We start from the raw sequence: 12,977 nt of genomic DNA, 5'->3' as shown, positions 1-12,977 counted from the left end.
TGTCCATCTCAGGCGGTATGTCCTTAGTGAGCACGCTCTCTCGAGCACATTTGGCGTTTCAGCCTGGTTTCTGCTCCTGGCACTGCAGCCCCAGTCAGCCCAGAGGCTGGATTTTGCCTCCCGCAGCCCAGCAGCAGCTTTTAGGCAGGATTCAGGGGAGCAGTCGTGATCTGGGAAGAGCCATCCCTGCCTGTTGGTGTGGTCTGGCCTCGGAGTATTTCGGTGCTGCAGCCTGAACCGAGGATGTTCGTACAGCTTGTAACGGGGTAGGGGTGAGAGGCTCCTTCCTGCCGCCCGTGCGTGTGGAGCCGCAGGAAACGCCGGGGCTGGGGCAGGCTCCTGGTGCCGGCAGCTCCCCGTGGATTAAGGCCTCGTCCCTTTCTGTAGGACATCAGGAAAGGGGAAAAGCAGTGCCCTAAGTGGTGAATCAGGAGCTCCTCTTAGGGCAGGTGCAAGCCTCTGAAACCCAGCTGTCTGTGGTGCGAGTTAGAAATAACAAATTCACATAAATAGCTGTCATGCCTGATGCTAGAGACCCTTCAGGCTTACCCTCTTTGGCTCCTTCTGGCCAGAAAAGCCTCAGTTTGGCTCACCAGAGGCTACAGGACTGCTTCAGCCCCGCGGAGGTGTAAATCTTCCCCGCTGCCTGCCTGAAAACAAAGGCGAGGTGACTGCTTTCTCCTGGAGTCAGCCTCGCCAGGAGGGGAAGAAAACCAGCAGAGGAGAAAGAGGAGGGTTGCTGGCTTTTAAAAAATGCTCTGGCTGCAAACGTGTCCGAAAAGGTAGGCCTTCCCCGTGTGTAAACATCCCAGATATGTGGGTCGAGAGAGCGAGCGTTAATGCTCCGGAGCAGCTTTGCCTTCCACGTGGTCACCTCCTGCTCTTGGCCGCAGCCTCAGGAAAGGGCCGGGAGTGCTGGAGGAGAGGCGTGGGGGCAGCCTCTGCAAACACCTTGCAGAAACACCGCCTGGTTGGGCACAGCAAGGGCCTGACGCCTGCACCCCTCGGTTTCTGAAGCTGACGTGGGGAAAGCAGGCAGCAGGGAGGAGAAGATGGGGTTTTAGAATCAGACTGCCAGGCTCGGTGACTGGTGGGCTGTGAGTGTCTGGGTGCAGGCTGCTTTCAGGCTTCCCCCTCGGGGCTGGCAGTGCCCGACAGCGAACTTTTGGGATCAGCCTCACCTGGGTGAGCTGAGCAGCCCGCGGCTCCGAGAGCTGCTCCTCGGGGCTGGGGCCCAGCAGATTTACGGGGTGGCAACGAAATCTGCTCTGGCTGAGGACAAGGGCAGGTAGCAGAGGGTGCCCCCCGCTCCCCTCAAGCCCCGTATTTATTTCTGGAATGCAGGGGGAAACCTGAATGGCTTCCAGCCTGTTTGTTCTCGGTGCTCTCTAGCTGCCGTCAGCGTTGACTCCAGCTTTGAGGCTGTATCTGGGAGGAATTCGGGCATGCCTTCGGCAGCCTGTGGTCTCTGCACGGTTGTTGGTATTTTAACAGGCCGTAAGCTGCCAACAGCAAGTTGTTCCGGTGCTACTTTCTAGACAAACGAGGCAGGCACAGATTTATTTCTTATCATTTCATTGCAGGAAGCTACACCTGCTAGCGTTTCAGGAGAGATCTCCGGCTCCTCGCTCCCAGTGAACCCCTTTTTGCTGCAGGGCACGTCTGTCTGCTCGGGAGCAGGAGGAGCAGCGCGGTGAGCCCTTGCACCATCACCTGCCCCGTGCTCTCTGAGGTCTCCTTCCGTGCGAGGACGGACGGATGTGGCTGTGCGTGGCCTCCCTGCTCAGGCAGGATGTGTCCCGCATCCTCTGCGCTGCCAGCCCTGCCCTGCCGGAGCTGAAGCGGGTCAGGAATTAGTCTCTAGCTCTTTACGTCTACATCAGCCGCCTTTAGGAATATCCTGGGCAGAGGTTTGGAGCTGCTGTTTCCTTTGTAACAGCCCAGGGGCTCATCAGAAATCCCTGCCGTGTTATTTCAGGTGGTTGAATTTATTTCGTGTTGCCCCACCAAGCACCTGCAGGATGAGAGGTGGGTTTCTTTTCTTGCAGGTTATCCCCGCGATGCCTTTGTGCGCTGGCTGGGACACACGATGCAGGGCAGCACCCTGGCTTGGCACCGGGAGCTCTGGTACCACGCAGCGGGACCCAGCAGCCCGTCCTCGAGCCCGCGCCTGAAAGGCTCTTCCCAGCGGCGAACAGTTGTGCCTGTGTTCGCCGGATGAACGGCCGTGTTGTTCGGGGGATTGGTAATCCGATGAGCAAGAAAGGGAATTGTTCGGAGGGGTTGGAGGGCGTCACGGGTGTCACTTCCATGTGCTTCTCGTGAGTCTGCCGTGGAGCTCGATTGATAACACTGAGATGGGGAAAAGGGGATGGGGATGAGAAGGAAAACGCACAGGAAGCACACGGAGACAGAGGCTTGGGAGGAGGCAAGTGCTGCAGAGACAGGATGCTCCAGATGAGGCTCTGTAAGGGTCTGGTCTCTGTAGCGGATGCTTTCCCCGCAGACAAGTGGGCCGGCAGGATCACGCCCATCACATCACGCCTTGCCTTTCAATTCATCAAATCTGGTTGCAGAGAGGAGGCCCGGTGCCGGAAGGTCCCGTGTTGCTGCAGGAGATGGGCCTGAAGCTAAAAACACTTCCCTTGCTGTACGCAAAATAAGAAATGAGCGCCGTGAGTCGGGGCTGAAAGCACCGGGGCTGCTTGCATGGGAGGGAGCACGCGGGTAACTGCTGGGAGGAGCAGGGAGCTGCAGCACGGATCGGTGAGGCAGCTTTACAGAGCTGCATCAACCTGCGTGTGCTGGGTAACCAGCTCCAAAATGTGCCCTCTAAAATAATAATAAGAAACCCATTAAAGCTAGAAAACGTTTTTGGGATTACAACTCTCCCCAGCTGTGCGTTAGCTGAAATGAGGCAAGTCCCTTCTCATCACTCAGTGCAGAAAACGAACGCTGAGGTCTGGTTTAGGGCCCTTTACCAAGCACCATGCTCCAGCCTGGCTCTGCGATGGCAAAGCAGAACGAGGAACCCACGGGAGGAGAAAATCCCATGAATGGGACGCGGCCTCGGGGCTTCAGTTTGGGGCAGCCACCTCCGTTTTGCTCCCAGAATAAAACTTTGTGGGAAGTGGCTGCGGAGAGGCGATCGCTCACGGCTCCGGGGTTAGTGATTGACGGAGGCCCTGCGGCTGGAGGTCCCATTCCTCCTCGAGTGCAAGTTGTGGGTGTGAGCACTGCAGAATGAGTGCTGCCGGGGGGTTGCTCACCCTCTGCTCTGCCCAGTCACTGCTGTTTCCATCCCTCGGGGATAACATTGCTCATCGCAACGCACTGATGGCCAGGAGAAGGGGAAGGAAAGGCTTGGCTGGAAAAAAACAGGCTTGGAGGTTTGTTCACCCCGCCACCAGCTTTCTGTCAGACTCTCAGGCTTTATCCACGCTTAGCAAAGGTCAGGTTGGTGTGGTGTCAGGGTTTTTGGTGGCTTTCACCATGCTTTTTCCTGTTTTTTTTCCCCAATTCTTCCCATTATCACCGTGCCCGCACGTTGCTGACTGTGAGGCAGGAATCTCGGATTTTATTTATAATCCCGCAATCTTTTGGGGTTTCCTAATGCTCCATCGCACCACAACGAAGCAGTGGCTGAGCTTTTTCACTGCCTTAGCCTGGCTGTGCCAGGTCCTGCTCGTGTCCTGCTCCCAGCCTGAGCAGCGCGGGCTCCTTCGGGGCCAGGCTGCCTGCCTCGCTGCAGCTCATCATGCAGCAGCCCCCCTGCGTGGCAGCTCCTTTCCTGGCTCCTGTCAGGGGCCTGTTGTGTTTTATTTCATACTTGGCTAACACCAGGCAGTTACATCTGCATAAATGCCGAATTCCTTTCGAGTGCAGAGCTCAGAGCTGCTCATCGGTGCCCTCAGTAGCCTGCAGTGCTGCTTGCCCCGGGGGAAGCGCTGTGCTGAGGGGCAGTGGATTTCCTACAGCTGTTTCTATATCTGCTGCCTTCCAGCTTTGTCGAATTATTTGCTGGTCCTGGGGGTAGCTGTTGGTGTTTGGCCGCTGTTCTCTTTAAGGCTGCTTTCTGCTGTAGGTTTATGGCCATGGCTTTTCCCGCTCGCTGTGCGAGCGCGACTGCTCTTTCAAAACAAACCTGCGTGCTGCCTTCCCTCCCGTAGGGATTCCTGCTCGTCTCCGACTGCAGGGGCTCTCAGCAGAGGAGGATCACAGAGATGTGTCTGAGTGCTGCTGGTGGTGACAGCCCTGGGGGAGGTAAATGCTCCGACCCTCCAAAACCTGCTCCTGGCAGGCGAGCAGCGAGAGCCCAGCCGAGCATCTCCTGGTGGCACAGCCAGCACAGGCTGGTGTGTCACCAAGTGCAGCACTTTCCCTCGTCCTGCTCCTAACCGAGATGTAATTTGTGTAATTACCTCTGTGATTAGGGTGCCGTTACGTCACGGGCTGTCGGTCCCAGAGAACTGCCTTTATCGAGCTGTGGGTCTGGAGGATCTGAAGCCGATCCGACCGCTGTGTCTCCATCCCCCTCCTCTCCCCCATGCTGGCTCTGGCACTCCTCTGACCTCACTGTCGCGGTGTTAAACTGATAAAATCTAGCCAAAAGGCAATTTGTCCCTTTCTGCCAGCTCTGCGTCTTGAAGCAGCGTGACACCGGGGCTGACGCATGCCGGAGTTGAGGCAAGAGGAAAAGATGGGAAAGGAGAACGGGGACCGGCAGCGCTGGGACTGCCAGCCTGCTGCCGCCGGGATGGCGACGAGCTGGGGATGCAGCTGGCTTTGTCCAGCAGCTTTCTGTCATCTGCAGACCTGCAGACCTTTGAGCAGCCTTTTTGCAGATGAGCAGCACCAAATATTGCTGGAAGGGCCTGAGGTGCAGTGAGAGCGTGCCTCTGCCTTGTCCTTAAAGCCTTGTCCTTAAGCGCAGTGACCTGGTTCGTGCTGCTGAACAACGCCTTTATAAACGAGCCATCATAAAACATCCGCGATGGGAGGGCAAAGCTGGTCTTAGCCCACAAAGGGATGTTTTCCTGGACCATTTCATTGTTTTTGACGAGCTGCGTGCCGTGTGGAGGTGATTCACTGCGAGCGTGTCTGGGCACAGCAGGGTGGTACCTCTTGGGTAACCAAACATACTTTTAGCACCGGGGTTGACTTCAGGCAGCTTATTTACTGAAGAGCTCTTCAGCACACTCGAGCCAAATTGCAGTGATGTTACATCACGCGGTATTAATGAAATTATTCCCGAAACGAACTTGGCCTCGTGCGCAGGTTAATTTACACTACAAAGGCTTCTTGGGGACGGCTGCGCCGGCGAGCTCTCCTGGCTGAAACGGGGCCGATACTGGCACAGGATGGAGCTCGAATAGTTGAGCTTCAGCATGGCTTCCTGTGCCATAAATCTGCCTCGGAGGCCAACAGATTTGTTCAGTGCACGTGTTGCTTGTGTCGGGGATTTTGCTCCTCGTCTTGTGGCGATTTCCTCCAGGGGTCTCATTTTCCAGACTCGCTGTCCCAGCAGAGCCCTGGAATATCCCATCCCACGTCCCATGGCATCTCACTGTGTGGCTGGGGCTTGGTTTTTTGCTTGGGAAGGGGGCTTTCTTTTTTCTTCTTAAGAACAATCCGTTCACAAGCACAGCTTTCTTGCAGCACGGAGTCGTGGCTGTCTCTTGTACCCCTCACGGCAGGGACATCCCCAGAGTTTTCCTTGCTGGATTTTACGTTGCTGTCTGTCTTCAGTAGGAGCCCAAATTTAGGCAGCCAAAGGCAAAGCTGGAATCGCTCAAATTGACAGCTAACACTTAGGGGATGAAGCAAGTTTATAAATACATCAGCAGCGGGTAATCGGCCAATCTTCATTTCACATCCACAGGCTGCCACAAGCAAAAGGCTTCCCAAGCTTCGGTGTCACAGAACCTTGTGCTGTCCCGGGGAGCCTGAATTAACCTGCCTTCACCTTGCCAGCGCCTGTTCAGAGCAAACCCGTGGGGTTTTCTGAAGCTTTGGTTCCTCTCCCTGTTAGAACTGCAAGGCAGGTTTCTGTTGGGATTTGTCCCAAGGGCACGCAGGTACTGGGGGATCTGGGAGGTTTTCTTTTCTCCTCTCCAGTCCCACAGAGGTCTCGTCCCCCGAAATCCAGCTGGAGCGTTAGAGCTGAGGGCTGACCAAGCGTGGTGGAGCTGTTCCTGGTGTTTTCTGTAAATACTCGTACGTTTGCTTACGATAAGGAAGCGCCGGTGCTGGATTTGGCAGCCTGGCACCTGACTCCTGCTCGGCTCATCCAGCTCCAAATGAGCTCAGAACAATGCAGGTGGGAGCCGGGGCGCTGACTCAGTGCGCTCGGGTGCTTTATAAAAAGCCAAGGTGTCTTCCAGCCTTCAATCTGTGCACTGTTACAGACCTGGATTTCGGTAACTGAGTCACCCCTCCAGCTATTCCTTCCTTTACACTGAAGAGTTTGGGTCCCTGGGATGTTTTTGCTCCTGGCACAGGTCCCTGGCCGCTGCCCAGAAGGCGCTGGTGTGCTGGGGATGTGGCGAGCAGCCCTCGGATGTAACAGGAGCTGTGTTGCACGATATTCACTGCTACAGGCCCTTCTCGTCCTTGCTTTCCTGATGGCCGCTTGTTCTTCAATTCAAGAGGGCAGAAAAAAAAAACATAAAACCCTCAAAGCTGCCTGTGCCACACGTCCCCTGCCTGAAGTGCCCCGTGTGCATCCTCACCGCTCGCTGGCCGTCTGTCAGAGCATTTCTCCTGCCCTCACCATGCTCCACCCTCACTCACCCTTCCAAAACTCATCTGACTTGTTCTAGAGCTTGTCTTCAAGGTTCATTATCCTGTGTCTTTTTTCCTCTGTTTGGCCCAGTTTTTATTTCCCTGAGCAACTTGTGCTGTGGCGTTCCATCACCGGCTGCGTGCTGATTTTTGATAACCACCATCAGAAAGGAAGAGTTTAAAGGAAAGGAAGAGTTTAAAGGAAAGGAACAGTTTAAAGGTTTGAAGATTTAGATGCAAGAAATGGTTGGAAATTCTTTTTCCCCTCTAAAACGAGCCCTGATGCTAGGTTTTGGGAGCCCTGGATACACCGGACAGTAGGTCCAGGAGATGATGCACTGGAGGGCTCTCAGCTCAGGGACACCCCACATGGGGTTTCACGTGGGATGTGTGGAGGCCAGGCAGAGCTGAAGCTGGTAATGCCCAGCAGGAACGCTGCTGGAGGGTTTGCTGCTGGTGCTTGGCTGCTGCCCCGCTCTGCAGCAGGTATTGCTGCTCCCTGCCTCGTCCCGGTGCACCTTCATCGCGATTGATTATTCTTGGAGGGTTCAAAAAGCTGCGTGTCTTTGGAAGCAGCCCGCTGGAGATAAGCTTAAAGCCATAAAAAGTCAATTGTTCGCCGACCCGATAGCAGCTCATTTTTATGGAGAGCTTGGAAATCGCTCTTGGAAATAGCATCCTGCTATTTCATGCTCACCTGGGTTTTGCTCTGGCTTTTTCCTTCCCCGCCTCGCACATCGTGGTGCCATCTTCGCCGCAATTGGAGGTGGTCTCAGCCTTCCCCTGGCTTCTCACCAGTACCCGAAGCTGCTTCCCTTAGCTTTGTCTTCCCCATACAGTTGCTGTGTGTCCTTTCTGCTGTATTTGCCTCCGGCTCACGTGAGGACTTCACTCCAAAGGCATCAGAGCTCAGACCTGGCCTTCAGAGAGCCCGTGGGCACCTTCCTGCCCCTTGGGTGAGCGCAGAGCTGCAGGGCAGGCGTGGTGCTGGCGGCAGGTCCTTTTGGTGCCAGACAAAAACCCCTCTGTGTAACTGATTTTTTATATCCACAGAGCCAGGCTGAGCTGTCCTGGGTCTCGATACGATTTTTTTATCCAGCCGTTTCCCAGTCCTGCGTGGTGCTCCCCGAGGAAGATGGTCTCTCTCTCACCCCTCCTGCTTGGAATACGTTTCTGCTGAACCTCTCAGCACCAGGCTGAGATCTCTGCCTCTTCCCTGCTTCTGCTTCCTACCTGCACTTGGCAGCAGGTCGAGGAAGGGATGCAGCCTGCCTTAATAATACGTGCTGCACTCGAGTGCCCGCTCCTGAGCCGTTATTTGGGGCCACCTACAGCTTCTGGATTGTAAACCTAAACCAGCTAATGGCTAGGTAAAGGCTCGCTCTCTGTTATGTGTATTTTCACCTCCCTTTTGTATTTTCCGTGCTGTAAAGCAGCAATTAGGCCCTGTGTGTGTAGCAGGAGCTGTGCCTGAGGATGGTGCAAACCTCGGTGTGCTGGGAGCCCGGTGGTGTGGCTGCTGGCTACAGACCTCAGCACATCCCTTTGGGAGGGGGATCTTGGGGTGCTTTTCCTAGGCCCTACCAAAGGTGCCTCTTCCATTAGGGCTTTGCAGTAGATAACCTGGTTAAAATAGGAGCTGTATCCTCCGGGGCGTAGCACAGGACTGATCCAGGCTGCGAGCTAAGGGAGCTGGGATCCAGGGAGCTGGGATCCAGGGAGCTGCCACAGCAGCTTTTTAGTACTTAAAGGGGGTTACAAAAAAGCAGAGTGACTTCTTGCTCAGTCACATAACACAGATAGGACAAGTAGGAATGGATTAACTCACAGACAGTAGATTTGGATAAGACGTTAGATGTAAGATAAGATGTTAGAAGGAAATTCTTCCCTCAGAGGACGGTGAGGCCCTGGTACGGGCTGCCCAGAGAGGCTGTGGGTGCTCAGGACCAGGTTAGATGAGGCCATGGCCATCCTTATCTGGTGGGTGGTGTCCCTGCCATGGCAGGGTTGGGACTGGGTGTGCTGTAGGGTCCTTCCTACCGGGGCCGTTCTGATTCTAACAGTGTGTGTCTGCAGCTGGAAGCAGAGCCCAGACACACGTGGAAGGAAATGCTGGAGGAGTTGCGTGGTGATGCCATTCAGATGCAATCTGGTGACCTGATTTTGTTTCATTTTCTCCTTTCCCTTGTGCCTGAGGGAACGCCCTGGCACCTATCCCACCTTCCTCCCCAGAAGACCCCCTGCGGGAGTGCCGGGACCCCTCGGAAGGCAGCTTATCGATCTGCACCGTGAATGGATCCGAGCTGGGGCTGGCCTCCTTAAAACAGTTAGCTTTTTTTGTGCCTGATCGCATTGAGACGTGGCTTCAGTGACGTGCTGCCATGTGAAGAGGTGAACCGGCGAGGGGAGCGCTGCGTGCCCGCGGGGATTAGCTCTGCCCCGGGGAGCTCACCCAGAGCCACCCCTCGGAGGCTGGGGGCCGTGGGCGTGCGGGCTGGGCGTCACAAAGAGGAGAGCTCGCCCTCAGCCTTTGTGTAAGTGAGGAGGAGGGGACGTGAATAAGCAGCTCTTTGTGCGCCCTTATCTCTGTACCCTCTTGTTTAGCCCGAGGTTTGCCCACATCTGCTGCTGTGTGCGCAACACCAGACCGAGCCGCGCTGCTCTGCTGCAGTGCTTGGCGTTGGGAAGCTATTTTTGTTGTCTCTGCCTCCCCCCCCCCCAGCGAGCCTGTAGGCTTTTTAGGATGTTTCGTGCTTTTAGCTCTCTTACATATGGCTGCTGCCATAAAGCTCAAGCCAAGCAACCACTCTTGTAAATGGGTCAGGCCAAATGGGTTCAGCGGGTTGTGTGTGAAGCATCACACCCAGTTGGGCACAGCTCAGCTTTGGGGCTGTAAATAGAAGTTTTAATCTCTGTTGTGGTGCTCTGATAGCTGGCTTGCCTTGTGGGACAGACCCCGGGCTTGTCCTGGGGAGCGTGGCTCCTACACGTGGCCTCTTTCTGGAAGCCTTTCCCTGTGCGCTCGTTTTAGCAAGCTCACGGTCAGCATCGTGGCTTTCTGTAACAGTGCTGCTCTGTCCGTGGCACTAAAATCGCAGTTAGTAAACATCTCTAATGTAAAATCTGTTGGTCGTGCCTTCCTCCGCCTGCCTCCAGGGCTGCAGGAAGGCTGTGCGTGAGACCTGAGCCCGGGGAGGTTTGTGGGTTTCAGCAGGCGCGCTGTTAGCTCTGCACGGGGTGGGAAAGCAATAAACCAGCGGCTTGCTGCTGCGCATCGCTCCCACGGGGCAGGTTCCTGCCACACCAAAACACCTTCCTGCTGCTCCCTGCACAGCACACCTTTGCTCTGCGGGGACAGCGGTGCCCAGGGACGTGGCTTGAGGTCCCTTTGGGCTCGCTGCAGGGCCGGAGGCAGGCGAGGAGCTCGAAGCTCCCCTCGGAAGCCCGCTGTTCACAGAAGCCAGCGCAGGGCTGCGTTGGTTTATTCTGCGGCGGTATATTTAGGTCTGCAAGAGTAATTACATAGCTTTGAGTAAGTCTCGAGTCAGAAGAGGGCAAAGCTTAGCCTGGCAGGCATTCAGCCTTCTGGGAGGCTTTTTTTGCAAAATGCTACGGCCAGCTTTTTTTAAAATAAAACTTCTGAAGACCCGTTGAATTGGCACCTAGTGCTTGGCGTTGCTCTCATCTATTTCTGGCGCTTCAAATACAGAGTACGACTTAAAATTAGACACTTTTGGTTTAAAGCTGTTAGCTTCTGCCTCGCTTTTAGGTGCCCTGTGATCAGGATGGAAAGAAACACCTCCCTGTGCATCCCTCGCCGCGCTCCGGGTGTTCTGGAGCTAAATGCAAAACTGCTCCGCATCCGAGTCCACTCTTTCTTCCTATTTTAGTCTTCTCTAATTACCATCCTGATGATAACTTGCTGGGAGGCGGATAGACAAAGCCCATTGCTTCACCCCATGCTGGCTCTTGGAAATGTGGAACTAATTTTTTACAGTTTGGCTTGAAACAATGCTGCTGCTTGCTTGTCTGGTGGTACGGCCCCAGCCCCCACCCTGAAAAGCCACTCCGAAAAGACAAAAAAAAAGTTGAAAGTCCTCGCTGAATGATTGTGAAACTTGTGACTGGAAAGCAGCTCTGAGTTTTATCTCGGTTCCATCCTGTGCAGCCCCCATGCAGGTCCCCGAGCTCCGTGTGCACCTGCAGACATGTTGCTCGTGGTGCTGCTCGTCCCCAAATCCTCTGCTCGTCCCCTGATCGCCTGGGCCGTGCTGCCCACAGCAGCTTGGAAAGGCTGACATATATTGTTAATAAGAAACAGGAGGGCTGTTAGCAGAGCTCGTGAAGCAGCTCTTTATTCCCAGGCAGGACTTTTTGCCACATTTTTTACTCGTTAGCCTCCGCTGGGCTTAGCCGCATCCAGCAGATGCTGAATCAGAGCCGCTCGGTAACGCGAGGAGAAGTCACGAGGAGGGAAACTCGCACGCTGCAGGGGCTTCGGCACATCGGGAGGGTGAAGCAGGGAGCTGGCATTGCCAGCTGGGGTGTGCCGTGACGAAGCTCAGGTGCCTGTGGCACGGGGAATGGTCTGGCCATATCTGGGGTCTGTGCTGTGAGCCTGTGCCCCAGCAGGAGAAGAATAACGCTGCTGACGTGAGCCTGGGGTCTTCATGTCCCACACACCATCCTTGCAGATCTGAAGCACGTGGGTTTGGGAGCATTATCCTACTCTCTTGAATGCTTTTCTCATCTGTGTCTGAATTCTCCTTCCTCCAGGTCACTTGAGTTACGCTATGTCAGGTTTCAGGCACCTCGGGGCTGAAACTTCCCTTGGCTAGCTCGGGGAATGTTTTACTACGGGCAAAGCCCCTTTAATCCCTGTGGAAATGCATCTCCTCTCCTCCTGCCCCAAGGAGTTGGACTGAGCTGAGTGGAGCAATGAGAACCAGGCCTCATCTTGAATGAATCCCAAACTCAAAGGTGCTCCCGGCACTGAGATGCCCGGTGTTTCAGTGCCTCCCATCGCCACCAAGGAGTCTGAGTTCACTGCCTCGAAGGGATCGCGGCCTCCTGCTTTCCCTCCTTTTGCCCAGGGAATACCAGCCCGTATCTACACCACAGAGGGTTATAGGGTTTGGTTCTGTCACCTGCCCCGTTTCTGGTCCCTGCTGTTCCCTTCAGCCGGCTTACTGAAGTCCCACGGAGAAGTTTTGAGGACTGGCAGGGAGCTGCTGGCTCAGGACCCGCTCCCCAGCATGCTGTCGCCTTCCCTTCACCTCAGGGTTGGGGCAGGGGCTGCAGGGCTGCGCTCTGGTGTCTGCCCCGTCCCTCCCAGCAGCAGGCCACACCACGACTGGTCTCGTTTCCCTTCCCTGCAGTCTCTCCGGCTTTTCTGTGCCCGGGTCTGTTGGTGGGAAGCTTCCCTTTCCCTGCTGAAGCAGACAAGGTTTTTGGTGTCCTGGCTCCTTTGTCCCGTGCCGAGAGAAGAGCTGTATGTGAACTTGCTAGCTCGGAGCTGCCAGGAGCACTGTGCCTCCCCCCAGCCTCGTTACTTTGAGTGCTTAATTGGCTGGGGGCCAGGGGCTGAGCTCTGACAGGCTCAGGTAACCGGATCAGGCCTCGGTGTGCAGCCTGCGGGGATCACTTGGTACTCGGGGCCTCGCAAAAGGCCCCCTGCACCTCCTTCCCCTGCCCCTTCGAACCCTCAGTCTTCAAGAGATGAAGCTCGGCTTCCTCAGAGGGCCTTGTGGAGCCCGAGCCCTACCTGCAGCAGCTCCTGTGCTCTGAGAGGAGCCTCCTCCTCCTCCTCATCTTCCTCCTCCTCCTCCTTCACCCCGTGCCCGAGTTTCAGCCTCCAGACTCCGCAGCTGGTGATCAAAGCCGAGTGGTGTGAGGGACGTGGGCTCCTCTTCACCTCGGGCTCTTCTCACATGGCCTGGTCCTGTCTGCCTGCACCCACTGCTGTTTTCACCTCTTCGTGTCCTCCCTCAAGCTGGCTGTTTTCACAGGCTCAGTCCCGGTGTACAGAGCAGGGTGGGAAGGACAGAAAGCACCTTTACTGCGCAGGAGGCTGTGCACAACGGGCGGTGCAGGAAGAGAAGCTCGGAAACCTTCAGCCCTGCTGAGTTACAGAGCCCGGGACTGTCCAGGCTGGACCATGAGGAGCTAAACCAGCTGAGCAGGAAACGGCAAAG

At 55.6% G+C, this 12,977-nt stretch overlaps 1 protein-coding gene across 2 annotated transcripts in view; it reads left to right on the top strand.

Annotated features, from left to right (window-relative positions):
* The window catches only part of EEIG1 (estrogen-induced osteoclastogenesis regulator 1), a gene marked incomplete at its 5' end in the record, with an annotated part of 33,752 nt that overhangs the window by 3,625 nt on the left and 17,150 nt on the right, over positions 1–12,977 (top strand). The gene's annotated exons all lie outside the window — the stretch shown is intronic.

This window comes from Aythya ferina (assembly GCF_964211825.1).
Source record: "Aythya ferina genome assembly, chromosome: 20".
NCBI classification, from domain to species: domain Eukaryota; kingdom Metazoa; phylum Chordata; class Aves; order Anseriformes; family Anatidae; genus Aythya; species Aythya ferina.
Note: the sequence above shows the minus strand (reverse complement) of the source record. Positions and strands in the feature narration are given on the sequence as shown.